A 14,381-nucleotide genomic window follows, 5' to 3' on the forward strand; every position below is an offset into this window, starting at 1 on the left:
GGGCCGGAAGGCAATATATGTTATGGGCCGGAAGGCAATATGTTATGGGCCGGAAGGCGATTATGTTGTGTGATGGACCGGAAGGTCAGGGCCTGGAAAGGCGTATATGTGGTTGGTATTCTGGGGGTATCTCACTAAGCTCTCGGGCTTACAGTTGTGGTTTTATGTTTCAGGTTCTCAAGAGTCTGTGACAAGGAAAAGGCGTGATCGTACCGTTCCTCGCGTTGGTGTTTTATGAATTGAACCTGGGAAATACTCTGTTAAATAATGTATTGAAAACCTTTTTGTAACAACATTATTAAAATGAGTGGCTTTTGAAAAGTTTTAATTGTTTTGAAATTTTGGATGTTACAGATGGACTGAAGTTGGCGACACCCAGTTAGCTAGAGGACGAGTTCCTAAAAGCACTCTCACCGGTCCGAAAATCATACGGGAAACGACAGAGAAGATCGTTCAGATTCGTGAACGGCTGAAAGCCTCTAAAGACCGACAGAAAAGCTACGCTGACCAAAGGAGGAAACCTTTGGAATTCCAGGTAGGATACCGCGTTCTATTGAAGGTCTCACCGTGGAAGGGCTTAATACGCTTTGGAAAGCGTGGAAAGCTAAATCCAAGATACGTAGGACCTTTCGAGATTCTCGCCAGAATCGGCCCTGTAGCTTACAAGCTTAATCTACTATGTGAACTTAGTAACATACATCCAACCTTCCATGTCTCGAACTTGAAAAAGTGTCTGTCCGATGAGACTCTTGTTATTCCACTCGACGAGATCGAGATAAACGAGAGCCTCAACTTTGTGGAAGAACCGGTAGAAATCATGGACCAAGAGGTCAAACAAACGAAACAAAGTCGCATACCCATCGTGAAGGTTCGCTGGAACGCCAAGCGAGGACCTGAATTCACATGGGAACGCGAAGATCAGATGAAACAAAAGTACCCTCATCTTTTTCTTTGATCCACAAGTATCTTTCTTACTTTAAATTTCGGGACGAAATTCCCTCTAACGGGGGATGATGTGACAACCCGATATTTCAACTCTATGTAATGACCTAAAAAGTCAAGTATTGTAACCACTTTTGATATAATGAAATTAACTTCGAAAATAAAATGTCCAAAAAGTATCTAATTAATTACCTACTATGCTAGATGTCATTAAACCTTGATCGTATGTAAAAAGAACGCCCAAATCTGACTTCGTATAATGAAGTTATGATTTTTCCAAGTTTGGCTTAGCGACAGACAGCTAAAAACTCGAATCGAAGATCGAGCGACTTTTGGTCGGAATGACCTAAACGAGAATCGAAGGTCTCGACAATGGTATTACAATGGTAAAAAGTCTAGCAAAAACAGACGTCAGATAATGAAGTTATGAATTTCTAACGAAATTTTCTTACCGCGACCTTTTAAAAATAAATAATAAAAATAATTTCAAAATTTGCCAACGGACTCTAAACGAAAGTTGTAGAACGTAGTCTCACCTACGCGTGGATATAATGAACGCCAAAAACGAAGTTCGTATGAAGAAGATATGAATTTTTGAAGTTTATGAAATATTAAAAATATAATTTTTAATTGAAATTTCGGTATTATCCGAAGGCTGAGTCGCGCACGAGTACGCCCAGCATACACGCGTACGCCCAGCGTACTCAAGGCCTAGACCTCGGATCGTCCACGTCGCGCCCTATGCGAGCCTATGTCCAGTCCCATCCGGAGTCCGAAGTAGTCGAGGATGCGCTCATGCGTGACGCACGAGTACGCCCAGCGTACTCAAGTACGCCCCGCGTACGGAGGCGGTTCCCACCCCCTATAAAAGGGATGCGAGGGTTCCGAAGAGAAGAGGCATTTCCTCTCATCTTTCTTGCGTTTTTGCCTCGTTTTCCGTGCACGTACTATCCCGAAGCCCCGGTTTCCTTGCTCAAGTCCCGAAGGTCGTTTGTACTCTCGAGATTCTTGAGAATCCCGAGAAAATCCGCTTTCTCGAGTCGAAGTTCTGCTCCGTTTTCATCTCGCCTTTTCCGATCTTTCAAGTGAGTTCATACCCTTATAATCCACACTTTTAAATGTTTTATAAATGTTTTTATATGCTTTTAAGGGGGGGAAATACAAGTAAAACACACAATTATTATCGTGTGTTATATAAAGTTTCATTATACACTTTTTATCAATGAAATCATATGTGATTTATAACTATTATAGGAAACTTTCGTATGCAAAATATATCACGATAATATCATATCTTTGGAAATGATAAGTGTTGTTATATATGTATAAATCAAACACTCTGTTCTTACTATATGTATATGTGTCCATCTTAGGCACTACAAAATTATACTTTTCATAACAAGAGAGCATTTCACTAGGGTTTACTAAACAAACGAGACACACTTTTAGAAAACTATAATAGGTATAGTTTTATGAGAACATCACGAACTTTTACATACTAGAAACACTATTTCAAGAAGTTTACTTTCACATACAAGAACAAACGAACATTTTCACACGTAAATCTGTTTTTATACTAAGTTTTGTGAGACATTAACTTCACGTACGTTCGAGTACACATTTCAAGTCCTGTATTATATACCATAATCCCTTGGAGGGGGAGCATGGTGTTTGTGTATAGATCTATACGGGCTTGACAACCCCGCACCCTGACTGTTAGCTATAGTACACCATTTGGGGTGACAAATGTCAGAACATTCCAACGCCTGAAGAACGTTGTGTATAGGAATTTCTAGTCAATAGCATGGTTATAAAACTCACATGGAGTATTAAAAACACATTGATTTACGGGGTTTTTCAGACGTATTGGAAATTTTATACGTACATACATTTTCTAGAAACAAACATTGGTCTTAATAGAAGGCTACATTTATGCTAGTAGAAAATATGGGATTTTCTAGGAACAAACAAAACATTTCATTTCATACAAACATTGTCATTTAATACTTATGAAACTCACCAGCTTAAATGCTGATCTACTCTTTCAAAACTACTTGTTGGTCCTAGGGATTCAGTAATTTCAGGTAACAAACAGCTTTTGAAGAAGGGACGCTGCGGCACCAGTTTAAATTCATATGTTGGCATCATATTGTAATTTGTTTTGAACATGTACCTTTTAACAATGTAAGCTTTCAATTATATATATGATGGTTGTATTGCTTTCTTTACTATGTATTCATTTGTTACGTTACCACATGAAGTCATATGCCCCCGAACGTTTCCGCCGTTCCGGTTTGGGGGTGTGACAGTCTTGCTTGATGTGCCCTTCCTCATTACATTCGTAACACACCCTTTTGTTGAATTTACACTCGTTGGCATAATGCCCATGCTTCCCACACTTGAAACAAGTCACCTGCTCACTGCATTTTACAGAGTGTTTCTTTTTGCACCATCTTTCTTCACTCCCTCCTCCTCTAAATGTCCTTGTACTGGACTTGCTTCTCTCATCGGGCTTCGAAGACCCCTCAAACTTCCTATTTTCACCAACCTCGGTCTTGTTGGCGGCTCTTCCCTTGATCATCTCCTCAACCGACTTGGCAGCCCAGATAGCTGCCTCCAAAGTAGGTGTCTGACGTACTGACACTACATATTCCCATGGAAGTCCTTTTGCGTACTTGTCGATTTTCGTCAGCTCATCCAGAACAAGACATAAGGCGAACTCCATCTTCTCTGTGAAGTTGTTGGTGTATTCATCAACAGACATGCTTCCTTTCTTCAAGGTAAGGAATTGGTTTTCTAGCTTGAGCAGATTTTGGGCTGAGTAGTACTTACGTTTGAACTGCACCAAAAACTCTGCCCACGTCAGTTGTAGGGGCTCATTGGGGTTTAGTGTCTTCCCCAGAGTGTTCCACCATCGAACTGCGCCTCCTTTGAACTGGCGTACCGCAAATGTGGTTTGTAGTTTGCCTCTGCAACCACACGTCATGAAAGCTAACTCCATCTCCGAGATCCAATCCATGACCCCGATCGGATCTTGTTTTCCTGTGAAAGTTGATGGCTTGCAAGTCAGAAAATCCTTGTACTTGCATCCATTCCTCTCGATTCTGTCATCTTGGTTGTTTTGTCGAACTATTGGTGGGTTGACTTGACCAACAGTTCCACTGTAGTTCCCCTTCTCAGTCTGCCCTTCATTCAACTCGGGCTGTTCGATCTGTATGGTCGCTTCCTCTCAATTTTGTTGGAGCAAACGTCTGGTTTCCTCCATTTAATGATCCAACATCGCCTGGATCATCGCTTGCACTCCGGCCATCGTTATTGGCTCAGCAGCGGCTACCACAACTGGTATTTGCTCAATCACTGGGGGTTGGTTTCGGTTCCCATTTGCATTCACGTTTCCGATACGGGTCCTTGCCATCTTGATTTATACACTGAATAAGCTGAATCTAGATCTTTATTTAGGATTGACGTTTAAATCATCCTTATTTCTCCGAAATGTTTATATGCTAGTTCTAATATCGTAGTTAAACGCTTAGAATCCTAAACACATAAGGTTTCCAGATCCAGTCGGCAACAGACCATAGATCCGAATAAATAACAGCATATAAGGCATAAAGCATTTAGCAAATAAAAGCATTTTAGGCATAATTCCTAAAATAAGCTAGTGCTCACACCTAACAATCATCGCTTAGCATTCTAAGTTTACGTCTAGAAATAAATCCATATTCCTAGTTCGCTTAAACTAAAGCTCTGATACCAACTGTGACATCCCCATTTACACGGCTAGAAAAGACCGATTTTATTTATGCTTTAAAAAAAATCAGAGTACTTCTTTCATAAAAATGTTACGGAATTTGTTCCCAAAAAAATACGATAAATACGTTATCAAAAAATTTTCGAAGAAACGTATTTTATTCATTTTAAAACGTTTGGGATGTCATCGTCAATACAGGAACATAAGCATAAACGGAACTTACACTTATTTACACTAGTGATCTACATCTCTTTAATCTCTCAGTGTAATGTGACTTCGTATCAACACATGTGATATAAATAAACTGAGTGGGTCAGGTTGGGAAACCTGATGAGTACATAGGGTTTTCAACCCACAATAATATAATTATTATGTTTAAACAATTAAACAATCAACCCAATTACTCATCCCCATTATCTTCTTTATTCTTAAGGATCTACCCTAAGAATCAGCTATTCCTCGTTCATTTATTCCTAAGGAGTATCGAAAGGAATAGGTATGAATTCCATCGTTGTAAATGACACATCTGTCAAGCACAACTGCTAGTTCTATCACTAAGGCGTAGTTGCCAAAATTGTGACATTCTCTATAGGGCGCATCTACCGGAATAGTCCTTTAGGCGCATCTGCCGGGGTTATGAGGTTCTCTATTAGGTGCTTCTGCCAGTAGAGTCCTTTAGGCACATCTACCGGGTTTTATTGACAGTATCATTTTCGAGAGTCCACTCTCAATACATATCAATGGGTTTTTAGAGTACACCGGTGAACACGTCGTTCACAACACCTATAGGTTGCGAGCCTGCTAGTGTTCCACTGGACTGTCTAGAATAGTCCGTGGTTGTCACCCATACTCTGCTGAATGACGGGGCCATCATTTGGAAAAAGGCTTCTCACATCGTCCACCTCTCACCCTCACCTCACGGTCTATTTCACCTCTCAACTTATCATCCAACTCATATTTCATCTATTACATCTACCCATGTCTTACCCTAATATTTTCGTAGATATAAAATACATATACAGTTTAAATCATTTAAAACGTGTATAAAATCGTTCATCCAACATAGACAACAAGTATTTAGATAATATGCACACATAGCACGTAATTAATATAAAATACTTCATACCTATGTGTAAGCTGAAAGGGACCATGCACCCTGAAAGGTAGTGACTCAGCACTCGGAAAGCGCTTCGATAATCTCAAAACAATTTCCTTCGATAAAACCTAGTATCAACACCACTAGGGTTTAGTCTAATGATAACCGCGACAAATTAATAGTTTGACTATTATTATTATATAAGCGTTAAATAACACTCAATATAACTCATAATAATAGCCCAAATAATTATTTTAAGGACCTAATAACATTACTATAATTATTTGGAAGCTATATTAAAAATTGTGTAAGCGTAGCTCACTTACAGCGGATTTTAACGAAAACCGGGCTTTGCTCGGAGCAGCGTTTCAAAATCGAAAGACACTTTTTCTTGGGACTCCGAGAGCCTCGTGACTTCCTTTGGGGGCTAGGGGGTCTACCTAGGGTTTAGGAGGGTTTAGGGAAGCTAGAGAGAGAAAGAAATTTGAGAGAGAATGAAGAAATATGTGAAAAAGTTGGAAGGGTTCTCACCCCTTTTATAGGCACCAGCCTCGGTCTACGCTGGGCGTTCCTGCGAGGGTACGTGGGGCGTACTTTGCACACAGGGCGTTCCGGCCCTACGCTGCGCATTCGTACAGCCACTTGTCCGAGCCTCCTTGCTGCAACGTGGACCTTCCGAAGCCAAGCGATTCCGAACGCAGGGCGTTCTCTGCTTGTACGCACTGCGTAGCGAGCCAGCTGTCACCCATCCGAAGCGAGTCGTGGGCAACAAGGAACAGCCTAGATCATGCCACGTCATCATTTTTGCATCAGATTTCACAAATTTCACTCTCGACTTCTAAAAATCATAACTTTCGCATACGACCTCCGTTTTTGACGTTCTTTATATCCACACGAAGGCGGGAACGTACTCTACAACTTTCGTTTAGACTACGTTGGCTAATTTTGAATTTATTTTAAAAGTTACATTATTAACAAGTCGGGACAGGATTGGTCCGTTAAATTCTCATAACTTCTTCATTCGATGTTCGTTTTTGCCCATCTTTTTCTCGTTACGCTACTCTTAACGAGATCTTCGATTCTTGTTCAGGTTGTGTCGGCTAAAAACCGCACGATCTATTATTCGAATTTCGGGATGTACACCGTTAATCCGAAACTTCGAAAAATCATAACTTCCTCGTACGAAGTCAGATTTGGGCGTTCTTTTTATGGACGCTCTTGGTTTAACATATTCTATGACTTTCGTTTAGATTGCTAAGGCTAAATCTTGCTCTATCGTAAATTCACTATTTACGCTTCCCGGTGGCGTGCCGGTTCCGTCGCGAAACTTCAACGGGTCATAACTTCTTCGTTATAACTCGGATTTCGGCGTTTTTTATATGTACGGAAACCTTGTAACATATACTACAACTTGGTTGAGATTATTTATTCTTAATAGTCTTTTGTTGAAAAGTTATTTTCGACCCCTATTGCATCTAAATTGACTAGCCCGGATCTACGGGCGTTACAAGGATCGGGATCAGGGTCAGGATCAGGATCAAGATCAGGTTCGGGTTCGGGTTCCGAGCCAGTGGATGAGAGACTACATGATTTCATAGCATCAGAGATCACGAGAGTTATCCTTGAGGCAACCCCAGTTATCTTTGGGTCGATCAAGGAAGGGATCATAGAGGTGATGGAGGATCGCCTCAGGGTGTTCAGGAGCGACATGGCGTCTAGCCAGTCAGGTTCACACACACTGTCCTTCAAGGGATTCAGGGGGAGTGGTGCGTCGAATTTCCTTGAGCCGAAGGACCCCATCGTGGCTAGGAGATGGATTGCAGACATCAAGTCTGCACAATTGACAAGCTTCTGTCCTGAGGGTTCGAAGGTTCGATATGCTGCAGGTCGTTTGAGGGACAGGGCTAGAGACTGGTGGGAGTCAGTTGGTGACTCTCTGGGAGCCTCATCTATTGAGGCTATGACCTGGTCAGACTTTATGACCCAATTCAGGGTTGAGTTCACGCCAGTTGTGGAGCTTCAGCAGCTGGCCAGGGAATTTCTTGATATGAGATAGACAACTGAGACAGTGGTGGAGATTACCGCCAAGTTCTGGGAGAGGGAATTGTTGGTGCCCCGGTATGCGGGGGACAAGGAGATGCGGAAAACCCGTTATCATGACATGCTGAGGGCTAATATTCTGGAGCATGTCAGCTACTCAGCTTGCCCGAACCTGGATTCTATGATTGCAAGGACAAGGGAGAGGGAGATTCACTTGGAGCACATCCGGAAGAAAAAAAGCAGAGGAGGGGCAGGTGACTGGGGCTTTGGAGAAGAAGCCGAAGGGATCCGACACTAGGCCAAAGGGCCAGCCGGGCCAGAGTCGCTATAGGAAATGTGGCAGGCCGCATGAGGGAGCTTGTAGATTGGGATCGTAGGGCTGCTACAAGTGTAGCAAGATGGGTCACTTCAGTAGGGGATTGTACTGCCCCTGATCCCACTGTTCAGACATCATAGTTTTTGTGTTTCCACTGCAACTAGCGAGGCCACAAAAGGGCTAATTGCCCGAGGTTGACAGAAGCAGCAGCAGCACCAGTAGCGGCGCCAGCTCCAGCGACCGTGCAGATGACTGATGGCTGACAGGGCAAGTTAGAGGCTCCAGTGGTGATGAGCCGAGCCTTCTAGTTGATTACCAAGGAGGCACGCGCTACACCCGATGTGGTGAAGGGTATGATTTCTTCTCCCTAGCTTTCATTTTGTATTGCTTATGATATTGATGTGCCATGTTAGATGTTTTGTTTAGGATCGTTCCATGTGAACCGTATCCCAATTTAGGAGTTGTTCGATTCAGGTGCTACCCGATCATTTTTCTCTCTTGCGCTTAGCAAGAGGTTCCCTGAGTCTTCGGGCATGTTGGATTTCCCTCTAGAGGTCAAGATTGCGGACGACCAATCAGTGCGACCATCATAGGTTTTCAAGGATTGTGTTTTGAGGTTGTTCGAGGAGCACTAGTTGGTAGAATTGGTTCCCATACCATTGTAGGGGAACAAGGTTATTATAGGCATGGATTGGTTGATCCCTAATGGGGCAGTGATCGACAGCACGCAACAGTTGGTCCGGGTCAGGACCCCCAGTGGGGAACAGCTGGTGATTCAGGGCGAGAGGCCACAATATGGACCAGCTTTATGTTCAGCAGTGAGGGCTAGGTGCTACCTTCAACATGGTTGCGCAGGATATGTCGCCTATGTTATGGATACCCGGGAGGCGGGTCAGGCGACGGTGAGCGATGTACCGATGGTGCGAGAGTACGCAGATGTATTCCCAGAGGAGCTACCCGGGATACCTCTGGAGAGACAGATGGAGTTCAGGATCCACCTAGTCCCTGGTGCGGCTCCGATAGCCAAGGCACCATATCGGTTGGCTCCTCCTGAGATGCAGGAGTTGTGTACGTAGCTGTAGGAACTGTTAGACAAGGGATTCATCAGATCGAGCAGTTCACCCTGGGGATTGATGACTTGTTCGACCAGCTTCAGGGAGCATCTTGGTTTTCCAAGATAGACTTGCGGTTAGGCTACCATCAGATGAGGGTCAGAGAGGAGGATTAACAGAAGACTGCTTTTTGGACTCGCTATGGCCACTACGAGTTCGTGGTGATGCTCTTTGGGCTCACCAATGCTCCTGCCACGTTCATGGACCTCATGAACCGCGTATGCAGACCGATGCTAGATCGGTCTGTGATAATTTTCATTTACAACATCTTGGTTTATACCAAGATGCAGGAGCAGCATGAGAAGCACTTGCCGGAGGTGATAAATATCCTGAGGAGGAAGAGCTTGTATGCCAAGTTCTCCAAGTGTGAGTTCTGGTTGTGCGAAGTGTAGTTTCTTGGGCACGTTGTCAACCAGAACAAGATTATGGTTGACATGACCAAGGTGGAGGTCGTGATGAGGTGGGAGGATCTGAAGTCTCCATCTGAGATTCAGAGTTTCCTGGGATTGGCGGGCTACTACCGAAGATTCATTTAGGATTTATCCAAGATGGTCGTGCCCTTGACTCGGCTGACGAAGAAAGTTGTTGTATTTCGTTGGGGGCATGAGCAGCAGGCAACATTCGAGACTTTGAGACAGTGGCAATGCGAGGCGCCGATCCTCGCCCTGTCAGAGGGCGTGGAGGATTTTGTAGTGTACTGTGATGTGTCCATTTCGGGTTTGGGTGCAGTACTGATGCAGAGAGGGCACGTCATCGCCTACACCTCGAGGCAGATGAAGAATCACAAGGCGAACTACCCAACGCATGATCTGGAGTTGGGGGTGGTCGTCTTTGGCCTTAAGATCTGACGACATTACCTCTATGGGGTCCATTATACCATTTACACAGATCACAAGAGTTTGAGGTACCTTATGGATCAGTCGAATTTAAACATGAGGCAGCGTCGATGGCTAGATGTGGCGAAGGATTACGATTGTGATATCCTCTACCACCCAGGGAAGGCCAATGTGGTGATCGATGCTCTTAGCCGAAAGGCTGACCCGATCAGAGATATTTGCTAGCGGATGACAGTAGTAACTCCATTGTTGGAGCAAATCCGAGAGGCCCAACAGGAGGCGATGAAGGAGGAACATTGGAAGAGCGATCGTATTGTGGGGCAGGTTTCCTCCTTCGACTATGATAGTCGTGGGTTGTTGACACTACACCGTAGGGTGTGGGTCCCGTATCATGGAGGTGTGTGCCAGGTACGGATGGAGGAGGCGCACAGATCCAAGTTTTCTATTCATCACGGGGCGAAGAAGATGTATAGGGATCTTCGTCCTGATTACTAGTGGCACTGCATGAAGCGGGATATGGCCTGGTATGTCGAGAGGTGTCTGACCTGCAGGAAGGTCAAGACAGAGCACCAGAGGCCTCACGGCAAGACGCAGCCGTTGGACATCCCCATGTGGAAATGGGAAGATATTACTATGGATTTCATCACCAAGCTTCCCAGGACCGCATGGGGAGTTGATTCGATATGGATCATCATGGATCGGTTAACCAAGAATGCCCATTTCATACCGATCCAGGAGACCATATCGGCCGAGAAGCTTGCCAAGATCTACAATCGGGAGGTTGTGGCCCGACACGGAGTGCGAGTCTCCATGATTTTTGACAGAGATGTGCGGTTTACATCCAGATTTTGCAAGAAAATCCACGACGATTTGGGTACTCGTCTGCATTTTAGCATTGCCTTCCACCCGTAGACGGATGGTCAGAGCGATCGGACCATCCAAACATTGGAGGATATGCTGTGGGCCTGCGTTTTAGACTTTGGTGGTAGCCAAGATACCCATCTCCCTTTGGCTGAGTTCTCCTACAACAACAACTATCACACGAGTATCGATCGTCCTACCTTCAAGATGTTGTACGGGAGGAAGTGCAGGACCCCGATATGCTGAGACGAAGTTGGACATCGTGTCATGGGGAGCACCGAAGTCGTGCTCAAGACGACGGAGAGGATCCAGTAGATTTGGAGCAGGCTTCAGACTGCCCAGAGTCGGTAGAAAAGTTATGCCGGCAAGCGTCGTTCAGACCTGGAGTTCCAAGTCGGAGATATGGTCCTCCTGAAGGTCTTACCTTGGAAAGCTATCATCCGATTCAGGAAGCGGGGCAAGTTGGGCCCCAGGTACATTAGCCATTTCAACGTTGTAGCCTGGGTGGGCAAGGTGGCATATAGGTTGGACCTGCCATCCGAAATCAGCCAAATTCACAGTACTTTTCACGTCTCCCAACTGCGGAAGTGTCTGGTAGACGATTCAGCAATGGTGCCTTTGGAGGACATTCAGGTAGATGACAGCCCGAACTACATCGACCGGCCAGTAGCTATCCTCGACAGGAAGTTGAAGGATCTGAGCAACAAGAGGGTGGAGCTGGTAAAGGTGCAATGGCAGCACTGCAAGGGCTCGGAATGGACTTGGGAGCCGGAGGATGAGATGAGGGAGCACTACTCCGAGCTTTTTTCGGATTCAACAGCAGACTTCAAGGACGAAGTCTAAAATAAGTGGGGGAGATTTGGAACACCCAGTTCTTGGTACGTATTTAAATTCAAGCAGTTTCATGTTTTGCCCTAGGACTCGGCGACTTGGAGGCCCAACTCGTCGAGTAGACTCAATATTGACCAGGAGGTTGAGTGACCTACTCAACGAGTTGGTGGACTAACTCAACGAGTAGAAGTTGTCTGGATGAAACCCTAATATTTAGGGTTTGCACCCTATGTAAACAACTTATCTCATCCCAAACCCGCGTCCATCGTCTGTCTCACTTCTAGAAGACCCTAACTCAAAACGGTAGCCTTCTTTGAGTGTTCTTAAGCCATTTTTGTGCATTTTTTATGGTTGTGAAGCTTGAGAAGGAGGAAGGTGCTTGGGACTTCAAGTTAAAGCTAGTAAATCCAGAGGTTGTGTTCCATTTCAAACTCATTTGAGGTAAAAAGCTTCAACCTTGACTTTCCATTTGTTAGATCCTCTTTAGGGCTTGAATCTTGTCATTTTTGGGGCATTTCTATGTCACCTTCGGGTTTGGGGCATTATATAGAGGAATAACTTCAGATCTAGAACCTAGGAGGGTTCTCATGGCATAAAGGTGCCAACTTTACTGCCATAAGAGCCCCACGCATCTAGAAGACTCCATTTTAGGGGCTTTTGAGCTAAATGGCCCATGCATGAACATAAAGTTTGAAACTTTACGTACATTATGGACCATAGGAGGTCAGATGTATGGTTTAGATGCTTTTTACACCCACTGAAATCGACTGTATAGTTTTGGACAAAGAGGGACTTGACGAGTCATTCATGGGAATTGGCGAGTCAGGTCGTATTTCCCTATCAAATCCTTCTGTTGATGGACCAGATGCTAAGATAGAAGAACATTCAGTTTTATAGGCTCATTAGGGACCTAGAAATCATGGAACTCGTCTAGTGTATGAGCGGACTCGGCGAGTTCAAGGCAATATCCCAATCACATGAATACGGACTCGATGAGTTCAAGGAGAAATCGGCAAGTCATAGACTAAACACCTTCATACGGATGAAGATGAACTCGACGAGTACAAGGAAGAACTTGTCGAGTCAGTTGAAGAAGGTCCCGATGTGTTGTTGAAGGCGAAATCGTCGAGCTCTTGCTAGAATCGACGAGTATGGATGAAGTTAAAGCATTTCGTGGACATGGGGACTCGACGAGTTGGTGGACCAACTCAACGAGTCTAGTCAACCAGATGTTGATTTTGACCAAAGTTGACTTTGACCAGGGTTTTGACCTTGACTTTGACTTGGAACCTTGCGAGGGTTATAAGTATGAAATGGTAATTTGGAAAGACTGTTGTGTAGGGATTGAGGAGTTGAGAAGAGTTAGTTTTTATACCGAGGACAATGTAGACACTACATGACATCGAGGTGAGTTACCTTCCAGTAGGAGTGGGTCTAAGGCACCAAGGTCGGCCCATTAGTAGGTTATTATAGTTGAGATGATTGTCTTTATGATAATTGTCTGGTTTGCTACTACTTGGTATGTTTATGTGCTAGCATGATATGTTATATGTGATAGTGGTAGTAGGAGGGGAATAGTCCACAAGTTCGGTTGTTAGGACCGAAGGGTAGGTCGGGCACCCCAGATATGCTTAACAGTATGATTATGTTATGATATGTGTGGTAGTAGTAGTAGTAGTAGTAGTAGGGGTGAAATAGTCCCCGAAGTTCGGTTGTTAGGAATGTAGGGTAGGTCATCACCCCTAAACTGCTTGACACGGGTAGGTCAGCAGCCTAGAACTGCTTGATAGGGTAGGTCGACACCCCAGAATGGCCGGACCGGGTAGGTCGGGCACCCCAGAATTGCCCGACAATATGTATGATATGTGATTATATGGTATGTGGTATGATGGGGGAACTCACTAAGCATCGTGCTTACAGTTTTCAGTTTTGTTTCACGTTCCTCTTCGTCGAAGGGGAAGGAGTTGGCACGGTAGCAGCGCATTACATACAAACACTGGGTTCCGCATTTTGAGATTCATGGGATTGTACTCTGATTTTATTACTGTTCAATGTTATGATTTCGAGACACGTTTATTATGGTTTTATGGATTGATATGATATCGACAATGTTTTCAATAAATGGTTTTATAAGTTACTTAATTAAAAACGAGATTTTTGGACTCAAAATTTAGGATGTTACAAGTTGGTATCAGAGCCTTGGTTTGAGGGATTCGGACACACCTCCGGAGGTTTCTGGACTCAAATCGAGGGTTTGAAAGATTTTTCACAAGAAAAATGGTTTTCTAAAAGTTAAACCGGTAAGGTTTTGAGAAAGAACAAGGTGTGTGATGTGTGCGACCGGTCGAGATCAAGTTTTCCCCAAGATACCCATACATGTGATATTATGTTTTGAGATGATTATGAGAACTATATGCTAGATTAGGGCTAAGGATCTATGAAGTATGCCTTTTTATTCCTACTATGTGTATATGAGAACTGCATGCTAGAATAGGGCTAAGGATATAGGAAGATTCTTGTTATGCCTTTTGTATATGCGTATTGAGTTGTATGATAGTCTGGATAATATATGTTTGGTTCGGGTTACTCAATGTCC

The sequence above is a fragment of the Lactuca serriola genome, chromosome 9 (assembly GCF_051521515.1).
Source record: "Lactuca serriola cultivar US96UC23 chromosome 9, Lser_US96UC23_V15, whole genome shotgun sequence".
Taxonomy (NCBI): Eukaryota; Viridiplantae; Streptophyta; class Magnoliopsida; order Asterales; family Asteraceae; genus Lactuca; species Lactuca serriola.